The sequence below is a fragment of the Oncorhynchus mykiss genome, chromosome 7 (genome assembly GCF_057628025.1).
Source record: "Oncorhynchus mykiss isolate SJ-2025 chromosome 7, ASM5762802v1, whole genome shotgun sequence".
Classification (NCBI taxonomy): Eukaryota; Metazoa; Chordata; class Actinopteri; order Salmoniformes; family Salmonidae; genus Oncorhynchus; species Oncorhynchus mykiss.
This window is the reverse complement of record NC_143028.1, coordinates 59,815,849-59,823,450: the sequence shown is the minus strand read 5'-3', so window position 1 is coordinate 59,823,450 and position 7,602 is coordinate 59,815,849. Positions and strand designations below refer to the sequence as shown.

The 7,602-nt window shown below is 46.2% G+C and overlaps 1 long non-coding RNA gene across 1 annotated transcript in view; it reads right to left on the bottom strand.

Annotated features, from left to right (window-relative positions):
* Positions 1–319: 319 nt before the first annotated feature.
* LOC149982622 (uncharacterized) overlaps positions 320–7,602 on the bottom strand; it is a 20,687-nt gene continuing 13,404 nt past the window's right edge. The window contains exon 2 of the long non-coding RNA XR_016497366.1: positions 320–1,708. This is a non-coding gene — a long non-coding RNA (uncharacterized LOC149982622). The remainder of the gene's footprint in view (positions 1,709–7,602) is intronic.

Sequence of the window (7,602 nt, the reverse complement as noted above, 5' to 3'; positions counted from 1 at the left end):
ACAGTTTTATATCTTTATGTTTGAAGCCTGAAATGTGGCAAAAGGTCGCAAAGTTCAAGGGGGCCGAATACTTTCGCAAGGCACTGTATATCTCACAATATCTGACTACTCTTGTCAGCAGCTTTACATGTCCATGATTGGATGCATCAATGGACAGGAACACAAATTCAACCTGGTCTAGGTCCTGTGTTACCAATGTAGTTGCCCATGGTGCTAACACGTTACTCTGGCGTCACATTTTGTCCTAGCACATATAAACTTTGTCTCGTAAAGCTTCTGTGTCAGTTGTGCTGTGCTCAGCAAAAAAAGAAAGGTCCTCTCACTGTCAACTGCATTTATTTTCAGCAAACTTAACACGTGTAAATATTTGTATGAACATATAAAGATTCAACAATTGAGACATAAACTGAACAAGTTCCACAGATATGTGACTAACAGAAATGAAATAATGTGTGGCCACTAGCTGCATTAAGTACGGTAGTGAATGCACAGAATGAGCGGTATGGCTGGTCGCATTGTCATACTGGAGGGTCATGTCAGGATGAGCCTGCAGGAAGGGTACCACATGAGGGAGGAGGATGTCTTCCCTGTAACGCACAGCGTTGAGACTGCCGGCAACGACAACAAGCTCAGTCCAATGATGTTGTGACACACCGCCCCAGACCATGATGGACCCTCCACCTCCAAATCGATCCTGCTCCAGAGTAAAGGCCTCGATGTAATGCTCATTCCTTCGACGATAAACGCGAATCCGACAATCACCCCTGGTGAGACAAAACCGCAACTCGTCAGTGAAGATAACTTTTTGCCAGTCCTGTCTGGTCCAGCGAAGGTCGGTTTGTGCCCATAGGCAACGTTGTTGCCGATGATGTCTGGTGAGGACCTGCCTTACAACAGGCCTACAAGCCCTCAGTCCAGCCTCTCCCAGCCTATTGCGGACAGTCTGAGCACTGATGTAGAGATTGTGCGTTCCTGGTGTAACTCAGGCAGTTGTTGATGACATCCTGTACCTGTCCCGCAGGTGTGATGTTCGGATGTACCAATCCTGTGCAGGTGTTGTCACACGTGGTCTGCCACTGCAAGGATGATCAGCTGTCCGTCCTGTATCCCTGTAGCACTGTCTTAGGCATCTCACAGTACAGACATTGCCATTTATTGCCCTGGCCACATTGCCATTTATTGCCCTGGCCTCAAATCAAATGTATTTATATAGCCCTTCTTACATCAGCTGAAATATCAAAGTTCTGTACAGAAACCCAGCCTAAAACCCCAAACAGCAAGCAATGCAGGTGTAGAAGCAAAGAAAAACTCCCTAGAAAGCCCAAAACCTAGAAAGAAACCTAGAGAGGAACCAGGCTATGAGGGGTGGCCAGACCTCTTCTAGCTGTGCCTGGTGGAGATTATAACAGAACATGACCAGCATGGTCAAATAATAATAATCAGAGGGTGCAACAAGTCAGCACCTCAGGAGTAAATGTCAGTTGGCTTTCCATAGCCAATCATTTAGAGTATCTCTACCACTCCTGCTGTCTCTAGAGAGTTGAAAACAGCAGGTCCGGGACAGGTAGCACATCCGGTGAACAGGTCAGGGTTCCATAGCCACAGGCAGAAAAGTTGAAACTGGAGCAGCAGCAAGGCCAGGTGGACTGGGGACAGCAAGGAGTCATCATGCCAGGTAGTCCTGAGACATGGTCCTAGGGCTCAGGTCCTCCAAGAGAGAGAAAGAAAGAAAGAGAGAATTAGAGAGAGCATACTTAAATTCACAGAAGACAGGAGAAATGCACCAGATATAACACACACTCCAAGATCGCATAGCAGTTCAGACGTCTTTTGTCCTCGTCTTGTCGTGTCCTGTATATATATATATATATTTACAACTTTTTTCACATACATTTTATTTTTATTTTCCATCAACTCATCTTCAAAACACTCTCCTGCAACCAGCCTCACCAATTTATATTTATAAAAAAGTATTATTTACCTCAGATCTGTAATCCTCCAAGAAGCTAGCCAGAAACTCCAAGAAGCTTGCCAGAAACTAGCCAGAAGCTAGCCAGGAGCTAGCCCAGAAGCTAATCCAGAAGCTAATCAGAAGCTAGTTAGCTTCTTTACTGGCAAATCGTTAGTATTCAGCTAACCACGGTTTGTGGTCATCAGCTATCCTTTAGCTCGAAAATCTATCGAAAATCTATCGCCAGTTTTGTACGGGGCAGCGCGGCTCGGAACGGAACATACCGGACCAATTTTTCTCTCCATGTCCCTGGATTTCAACTGCTCTCTGGACATTCATACCCGGATCTCACAGCTAGCTAGCTGCTATCCGTGTGACAGTCGGCTTTCGTCGATTCCGGAGCAAACATTGATTGTTCCGGTGCTAGCCAGCTCCGTCAATCACTCCTGAGTTCCATCATTCACTCCTGGGCTGCAGTCACCTATCCGGACCCGTTTTACTGCCTACGCGGAGCCCCACCGGGCCTTCACAACTGGACTGCCGACGTTATCTACCTGAAGGAGATCCGGCTGGCTCCTCCGTCGCGACGTTACCTGAACGCCCATCTGCGGCCCGCTAAACGTTAGCTGTCTTACCGGCTGCTATCTGAATAGACAAATCGGACAATTTATTTATTTTTATTATTATTATGTTTTCTTCTCGGGCCTCTATAACTTTATCTATTGTTCTTATCTTTGTTGTTTTTGTGTGATTTGGATTAATCCCCTCTACCACACGGAACCCCACTAATCTACTGACCGAACGCAAGAGGTGGCTAACAACATACCTCCATCCTATGCTAGCTTGCTACCGATGGCCTGGCTAGCTGTCTAAATCGCTGTGACCCTCAACCAACCTCTCCACTCACTGGACCCTTTTGATCACTCGACTAAGCATGCCTCTCCTTAATGTCAACATGTCTTGTCCATTGCTGTTCTGGTTAGTGTTTATTGGCTTATTTCACTGTAGAGCCTCTAGTCCTGCTCACTATACCTTATCCAACCTATTAGTTCCACCACCCACACATGCAATGATATCTCCTGGTTTCAATGATGTTTCTAGAGACAATATCTCTCTCTTCATCACTCAATACCTAGGTTTACCTCCACTGTATTCACATCCTACCTTACCTTTGTCTGTACATTATACCTTGATGCTATTTTATCGCCCCCAGAAACCTACTTTTACTCTCTGTTCCAGACGTTCTAGACGACCAATTCTTATTGCTTTTAGCCACACCCTTATTCTACTCCTCCTATGTTCCTCTGGCGATGTAGAGGTGAATCCAGGCCCTGCAGTGCCTAGCTCCACTCCTATTCCCCAGGCGCTCTCTTTTGACGACTTCTGTAACCGTAATAGCCTTGGTTTCATGCATGTTAACATCAGAAGCCTCCTCCCTAAGTTTGTTCTATTCACTGCTCTAGCACACTCTGCCAACCCGGATGTTCTAGCTGTGTCTGAATCCTGGCTTAGGAAGACCACCAAAAATTCAGACATTTTAATTCCAAACTACAACATTTTCAGACAAGATAGAACTGCCAAAGGGGGCGGTGTTGCAATCTACTGCAAAGATAGCCTGCAGAGTTCTGTCCTACTATCCAGGTCTGTACCCAAACAATTTGAACTTCTACTTTTAAAAATCCACCTCTCTAAAAACAAGTCTCTCACCGTTGCCGCCTGCTATAGACCACCCTCTGCCCCCAGCTGTGCTCTGGACACCATATGTGAACTGATTGCCCCCCATCTATCTTCAGAGCTCGTGCTGCTAGGCGACCTAAACTGGAACATGCTTAACACCCCAGCCATCCTACAATCTAAACTTGATGCCCTCAATCTCACACAAATTATCAATGAACCTACCAGGTACCTCCCCAAAGCCTTAAACACGGGCACCCTCATAGATATCATCCTAACCAACTTCCCCTCTAAATACACCTCTGCTGTCTTCAACCAAGATCTCAGCGATCACTGCCTCATTGCCTGCATCCGTAATGGGTCAGCGGTCAAACGACCTCCTCTCATCACTGTAAAACGCTCCCTGAAACACTTCAGCGAGCAGGCCTTTCTAATCGACCTGGCCGGGGTATCCTGGAAGGATATTGACCTCATCCCGTCAGTAGAGGATGCCTGGATATTTTTTTTAAATGCCTTCCTAACCATCTTAAATAAACATGCCCCATTCAAGAAATTTAGAACCAGGAACAGATATAGCCCTTGGTTCTCCCCAGACCTGACTGCCCTTAACCAACACAAAAACATCCTATGGCGTTCTGCATTAGCATCGAACAGCCCCCGTGATATGCAGCTGTTCAGGGAAGCTAGAAACCATTATACACAGGCAGTTAGAAAAGCCAAGGCTAGCTTTTTCAAGCAGAAATTTGCTTCTTGCAACACTAACTCAAAAAAGTTCTGGGACACTGTAAAGTCCATGGAGAATAAGAACACCTCCTCCCAGCTGCCCACTGCACTGAAGATAGGAAACACTGTCACCACTGATAAATCCACCATAATTGAACATTTCAATAAGCATTTTTCTACTGATGGCCATGCTTTCCACCTGGCTACTCCTACCCCTGTCAACAGCACTGCACCCCCAACAGCAACTCGCCCAAGCCTTCCCCATTTCTCCTTCTCCCAAATCCATTCAGCTGATGTTCTGAAAGAGCTGCAAAATCTGGACCCCTACAAATCAGCCGGGCTAGACAATCTGGACCCTTTCTTTCTAAAATTATCTGCCGAAATTGTTGCCACCCCTGAGATTCCCAAAGATTGGAAAGCAGCTGCGGTCATCCCCCTCTTCAAAGGGGGGGACACTCTTGACCCAAACTGCTACAGACCTATATCTGTCCTACCATGCCTTTCTAAGGTCTTCAAAAGCCTAGTCAACAAACAGATTACCGACCATTTCGAATCTCACCATACCTTCTCTGCTATGCAATCTGGTTTCAGAGCTGGTCATGGGTGCACCTCAGCCACGCTCAAGGTCCTAAACGATATCTTAACCGCCATCGATAAGAAACATTACTGTGCAGCCGTATTCATTGATCTGGCCAAGGCTTTCGACTCTGTCAATCACCACATCCTCATCGGCAGACTCAACAGCCTTGGTTTCTCAAATGATTGCCTCGCCTGGTTCACCAACTACTTCTCTGATAGAGTTCAGTGTGTCAAATCGGAGGGTCTGTTGTCCGGACCTCTGGCAGTCTCTATGGGGGTGCCACAGGGTTCAATTCTTGGACCGACTCTCTTCTCTGTATACATCAATGAGGTCGCTCTTGCTGCTGGTGAGTCTCTGATCCACCTCTACGCAGACGACACCATTCTGTATACTTCCGGCCCTTCTTTGGACACTGTGTTAACAACCCTCCAGGCAAGCTTCAATGCCATACAACTCTCCTTCCGTGGCCTCCAATTGCTCTTAAATACAAGTAAAACTAAATGCATGCTCTTCAACCGATCGCTACCTGCACCTACCCGCCTGTCCAACATCACTACTCTGGACGGCTCTGACTTAGAATACGTGGACAACTACAAATACTTAGGTGTCTGGTTAGACTGTAAACTCTCCTTCCAGACCCATATCAAACATCTCCAATCCAAAGTTAAATCTAGAATTGGCTTCCTATTTCGCAACAAAGCATCCTTCACTCATGCTGCCAAACATACCCTTGTAAAACTGACCATCCTACCAATCCTCGACTTTGGCGATGTCATTTACAAAATAGCCTCCAATACCCTACTCAACAAATTGGATGCAGTCTATCACAGTGCAATACGTTTTGTCACCAAAGCCCCATATACTACCCACCATTGCGACCTGTACGCTCTCGTTGGCTGGCCCTCGCTTCATACTCGTCGCCAAACCCACTGGCTCCATGTCATCTACAAGACCCTGCTAGGTAAAGTCCCCCCTTATCTCAGCTCGCTGGTCACCATAGCATCTCCCACCTGTAGCACACGCTCTAGCAGGTATATCTCTCTAGTCACCCCCAAAACCAATTCTTTCTTTGGCCTCTTTCCAGTTCTCTGCTGCCAATGACTGGAACGAGCTACAAAAATCTCTGAAACTGGAAACACTTATCTCCCTCACTAGCTTTAAGCACCAACTGTCAGAGCAGCTCACAGATTACTGCACCTGTACATAGCCCACCTATAATTTAGCCCAAACAACTACCTCTTTCCCAACTGTATTTAATTTATTTATTTATTTTGCTCCTTTGCACCCCATTATTTTTATTTCTACTTTGCACATTCTTCCATTGCAAAACTACCATTCCAGTGTTTTACTTGCTATATTGTATTTACCTTGCCACCATGGTCTTTTTTGCCTTTACCTCCCTCCTCATTTGCTCACATTGTATATAGACTTGTTTATACTGTATTATTGACTGTATGTTTGTTTTACTCCATGTGTAACTCTGTGTCGTTGTATCTGTCGAACTGCTTTGCTTTATCTTGGCCAGGTCGCAATTGTAAATGAGAACTTGTTCTCAACTTGCCTACCTGGTTAAATAAAGGTAAAATAAATAAATAAAAAAGATAACAGACTGACCCTAGCCCCCCGACACATAAACTACTGCAGCATAAATACTGGAGGGGTCAGGAGACACTGTGGCACCATCCGATGATACCCCCGGACAGGGCCAAACAGGCAGGATATAACCCCACCCACTTGGTCAAAGCACAGCCCCCACACCACTAGAGAGATATCTTCAACCACCAACTTACTATCCTGAGACAAGGCCGAGTATAGCCCACAAAGATCTCCGCCACGTAACAACCCAAGGGGGGGTGCCAACCCAGACAGGAAGACCACGTCAGCGACTCAACCCACTAAAGTGACGCACCCCTCCTAGGGATGGCATGGAAGAGTACCAGTAAGCCAGTGACTCAGCCCCTGTAATAGGGTTAGAAGCAGAGAATCCCAGTGGAGAGAGGGGAACCGGCCAGGCAGAGACAGCAAGGGCGGTTCGTTGCTCCAGAGCCTTTCCGTTCACCTTCACACTCCTGGGCCAGACTACACTCGATCATATGACCTACTGAAGAGATGAGTCTTCAGTAAAGACTTAAAGGTTGAGACCGAGTCTGCGTCTCTCAAATGGGTAGGCAGACCATTCCATAAAAATGGAGCTCTATAGGAGAAAGCCCTGCCTCCAGCTGTTTGCTTAGAAATTCTAGGGACAATTAGGAGGCCTGCGTCTTGTGACCGTACGTGTAGGTATGTACGGCAGGACCAAATCGGAAAGATAGGTAGGAGCAAGCCCATGTAATACTTTGTATGTTAGCAGTAAAACCTTGAAATCAGCCCTTGCCTTAACAGGAAGCCAGTTTAGGGAGGCAAGCACTGGAGTAATATGACACATTTTTGGGGTTCTAGTCAGGATTCTAGCAGCCGTATTTAGCACTAACTGACGTTTATTTAGTGCTTTATCGGCGTAGCCGCAAAGTAGAGCAGTTCAGTAGACTAACCTAGAAGTAACAAAAGCATGGATTAATTTTTCTGCGTCAATTTTGGACTGAAAGTTTCTGATTTTTGCAATGTTACGTAGACGGAAAACAGCTGTCCTTGATATGTTCATCAAAAGAGAGATCAGGTTCCACAGTAACGCCGA